We start from the raw sequence: 5,093 nt of genomic DNA, 5'->3' as shown, positions 1-5,093 counted from the left end.
TCACGCTCCTGTACACTCACCTGCACGCACACTCACGCTCCTGTACACTCACCTGCACGCACACTCACGCTCCTGTACACTCACCTGCACGCACACTCACGCTCCTGTACACTCACCTGCACACACACACACACGCTCCTGTACACTCACCTGTGCTCCTGTATACTCAGTTGCACACACACACACATGCTCCTGTGTGTATGACTGTGACTGTATATATGAGCTATATGTACGTGTGTACACACACATACAGTGAGGCACCACATAATGACGTTTGGGGCAACAACAGACTGCGTATATAATGGTTGTCCCATAAGATTACAGTGGAGCTGAGAAATTCCTTTCTCCAAGTGACATCATAGCCGTCCCAGGGCAATGCATGACTCATATTTGTAGTGACGTGGCTGTAAACAAACCTAATGACTCATGTTTGTGGTGAGGTGGCTGTAAACAAACCTGCGTTGCCACTCACGTAGAAGTCTAGCACATATAATTATGCACAGTACATAATTCTTGGTAATGATAATAAACGACTATGTTACTGGTTTATATGTTTGCTATGCTATAATTTTTATTTTTTTGTTGTATTTTATTTTATTTATTTTTTTGAAACAGGGTCTCACTCTGTTGCCCAGGCTGGAGAGGAGTGGCACGATCTTGGCTCACTGAAACCTCTGTCCCCTGAGTTCAAGTCATTCTCCTGCCTCAGCCTTCCCAGTAGCTGGGATTACATGTCCACACCACCACGCCTGACTAATTTTTGTATTTTTAGTAGAGACGGGGTTTCACCACGTTGACCAGGCTAGTCTCAACCTCCCGACCTCAAGTGATCCACCTGCCTCGGCCTTCCAGAGTGCTGGATTACAGGCATGAGCTACTGCGTCAGCCTATTTTATTGTATTTTTGAGACAGGGTCTTACTCTGTCACCTAGGGTGGAGTGCAGTGGTGTGATCACAGCTCACTGCAGCCTCATACTCCTGGGCTCAGGAGATCCTTCCACCTCAGCCTCCCAGGTAGCTGGGACTACAGGTATGTGCCACCATGCCTCGTTAATTTTTTTTTCTGTCTTATAGAGACAGGGTTTCACTATGTTGCCCAGGCTGATCTCAAACTCCTGGGCTCAAGCAATCCTCCCACCTCGTCCTCCTTAAGTGCTGGGATTATAGGTTTGAGCCACTGCGCCCAGCCTTTATTGTTATTTTAGAGTGTACTCCTTTCACTTATTAAAAAAAAAAGTTAACTGTAAAGCAGTGAGGCAGGTCCTTCAGGAGGTATCCAGAAGAAGGCCCTGTTATCACAGGAGAGGAAGGCTCCCCCTGAAGACCTTCAAGTGGGGCACACACACGTACTCCTGTACACTCACCTGCACACACACACAGGGTGTGCAGGTGGAGGACAGTGCCAGGGATGATCCTGACCCTGTGTAGATCTAGGCTAACGTGTGTGCTTGTGTCTCAGTTTTTAACAAGCAAGTTTTAAAATTAGAAAATAAAACAAAATAAAAGATTTTAAAAATTGGAAAGAGCTAGGGCCGGGCGCGGTGGCTCAAGCCTGTAATCCCAGCACTTTGGGAGGCCGAGGCGGGCGGATCACGAGGTCAGGAGATCGAGACCATCCTGGCTAACATGGTGAAACCCCGTCTCCACTAAAAATACAAAAAACTAGCCGGGCGTGGTGGTGGGCGCCTGTAGTCCCAGCTACTCGGAGGCTGAGGCAGGAGAATGGCCTGAACCTGGGAGGCGGAGCTTGCAGTGAGCCGAGATCGCGCCACTGCACTCCAGCCTGGGTGACACAGCGCGAGACTCCGTCTCAAAAAAAAAAATATAAAAAAAAAAATAAAAGCTCATAAAGTAAAAAATGTCATAGTAAGCTAAGGTTTATTATTGAGGAAAGAATATATATACACATATCTATGTGTACATATTATATATATCTTTGGAGATGGCATCTCACTCTGTCACCCAGGCTGGAGTCCCCCGGCACTGTCATAGCTCTTTGCAGCCTCAAACTCCTGGGCTCAAGTAATTATCCCACCTCAGCCTCCCAAGCAGCTGGGAATACAGGCATGTACCACCATGCCCAGCTGATATTTTTGTTTTTTAATTTTTAGTAGAGACGAGGTTTCGCTATGTTGCCCAGGCTGGTCTCAAATCCTGAGCTCAGGTGGTCCTCCTTCCTTGGCCTCCCAAAGTGCTGGGATTACAGACGTGAACCACCGCACCTGGCCAAAAAAAAAATTATTTTTATAAATTTAGTGTAGCCTAAGTGTTTGGTGTTTATAAAACCAACAGTAGTTACAGCAATGTCCTAGGTCTTCACATTCACTCCCTGACTCACACACAGCAATATCCAGTCCTCCAAGCTCTATCCATGGTCAGTGCCCTACACAGGTGTCCTTTTAATCTTTGTACCACAGATGATTTACTTTAACTTTTCTTTTCTTTTTTTTTTTTTTTTTTTTTTTTTTGAGACGGAGCCTTGCTCTGTTGCGCAGACTGGAGTGCAATAGCATGATCATGGCTCACTGCAACCTCCACCTCCTTGTTTCAAGCGATTCTCCCTCCTTAGCCTCCTGAGTAGCTTGGGATTACAGGTGTGCACCACCACGCCTGGCTAATTTTTGCATTTTTAGTAGAGACAGGGTTTCACCATGTTGGCCAGGCTTGTCTTGAACTCCTGACCTCAGGTGATCCACCCCCTTGGCCTCCCAAATGCTGAGATTACAGGCGTGAGCCATCATGTCCAGCCAGCTTTAACTTTTCTGGTTAGATATGTCTAAATACAGAAATATGTATTGCTGTCTTAGTCCATTTTCTGTTGCTTATAACAGAATACCTGAAACTTGGTAATTTTCTTTTTCTTTTTTGAGACAGAGTTTAGCTCCATTGCCCAGGCTGGAGTGCTGTGGCGCAATCTCAGCTCACTGCAACCTCTGCCTCCCAGGTTCAAGCAATTCTCCTGCTTCAGCCTCCCAAATAGCTGGGATGACAGGCACCCGCCACCATGCCCATCTAATTTTTGTATTTTTAGTACAGATGGGGGTTTCACTGTGTTGGCCAGGCTGGTCTCGAACTCCTGACCTTGTGATCCGCCCACCTTGGCCTCCCAAAGTGCTGGGATTACAAGCGTGAGCCACTGTGCCCAGCTGAAACTGGTTTATAAAGAAAAGAAATTTATTTCTTACAGTTCTGGAGGTTGGAAGTTCTATGTGGAGGGGATGCATCTGGTGAGGCCCCTCTTGCTGGCGGGGAACCTGCAAAGTCCTGAGGTGGTACCAGCATTACATGGTGAAGGGGCTGAGCCTGCTAGCTCAGGTCTTGTCTTTTCTTTTCTTTTCTTTTTTTTTGAGACAGAGTCTTGCTCTGTTGCCCAGGCTGGAGTGCAGTGGCGCGATCTCGGCTCACTGCAGCTCCGCCTCCCAAGTTCACGCCATTCTCCTGCTTCTGCCTGTCAAGTAGCTGGGACTACAGGCGCCCACCACCACACCCGGCTAATTTTTTGTATTTTTAGTAGAGACGGGGTTTCACTGTGTCAGCCAGGATGGTCTCGATCTCCTGACCTCGTGATCCGCCCACCTCGGCCTCCCAAAGTGCTGGGATTACAGGTGTGAGCCACTGCGCCCGGCTCAGGTCTTTTCTTATTGCTAAGCCACCAGTCCCATTCCTGTGATCACTCAGTAATCCACTGACTCATTAACTAATTCATGAATGAATTAATTCATTCTGAGGGCACAGCCCCCATGACTCAATCCCCTTTTAAAGGCCACATCACTCAATATCACCACCGGGGGATCGAGCTTCTATGTGGGTTCGGAGGGGACAAACATTTGAGCCGCAGCACGTGCCTGGAGTGCTCAGTGCAGCAGCATGCTGGCTGTGCAGGTTGATAGGCTAGGAGCAATAGGCTCTACCGTACCGCCTATGCGGGTAGTAGGTTCTACCGTGTAGGTTTGTGTAAGCACACTCCATGATGTTTGCACAAAGACAAAGTTGCCTAACGACACATTTCTCAGGACATAGCCCCATCATTAAGTGACACATGATTGTATATGTATATACCTCCTATTGGCCCCATTTCGCTGGAAAACCCTGATTAACACAGAAGGTGGTACGAAGAAGTGGGGTGCCACCGTAACAAATACCTAAAAACGCAGAAGCAGCACTGGAACTGGGTAACGGGGTAGAGGCTGGAAGAGTTGTGAAGTGCATGCTTGAAGAAACCGAGATTGTCATGAAGGGATTTTAATGGTGATTCTGGTGAGGGCTCAGAAAAGAAAGAGGAGGCCAGAGAGAAAGCCTCTGTCTACTTAGCGAATATGCAATCAATGACCAGATTGTTGGGAGAAATGTGGACAGTCGGGTCATTCTCATGAGGTCTCAGATGGAAATGAGGAACATGTTATTGGACGACGGAGAAAAGATGATCCTGATTATAAAGAGGCAGAGAATGTGGCTGAATCGTGCTCATGTTCTAGTGGTATGGGAAAGGTAGAGAACTTGTCAGTGATGAAATTCGGTTTGAGTTGAGAGGATTGCTAAGCAGTGTGAAAGGACTGGCTGGGTTCCTCCTGACTGTTACAGCAAAATGTATGAAGAGAGAAATGACTGATGAGGGAATTACTAAGCAAAAAGGAACTAGAACTTAAAGATGTGGAAAATGGGCCGGGCGTGGTGGCTCACACCTGTAATCCCAGCACTTTGGGAGGCTGAGGCGGGTGGATCACGAGGTCAGGAGATCAAGACCATCCTGGCTAACACGGTGAAACCCCGTCTCTACTAAAAATACCAAAAATTAGCTGGGCGTGGTGGCGGGCGCCTGTAGTCCTAGCTACTCAGGAGGCTGAGGCCAGAGAAGGGCGTGAACCCGGGAGGCGGAGCTTGCAGCGAGCTGAGATCGCGCCACTGCACTTCAGCCTGGGCGGCAGAGCGAGACTCTGTCTCAAAAAAAAAAAAAAGACAGGAGAATAATCTGAAATCTATTATCTTGGCCGGGCGCGGTGGCTCAAGCCTGTAATCCCAGCACTTTGGGAGGCCGAGACGGGCGGATCACGAGGTCAGGAGATCGAGACCATCCTGGCTAACACGGTGAAACC

Source organism: Theropithecus gelada, chromosome 10 (genome assembly GCF_003255815.1).
Source record: "Theropithecus gelada isolate Dixy chromosome 10, Tgel_1.0, whole genome shotgun sequence".
Lineage (NCBI taxonomy): Eukaryota > Metazoa > Chordata > Mammalia > Primates > Cercopithecidae > Theropithecus > Theropithecus gelada.
Note: the sequence above shows the minus strand (reverse complement) of the source record.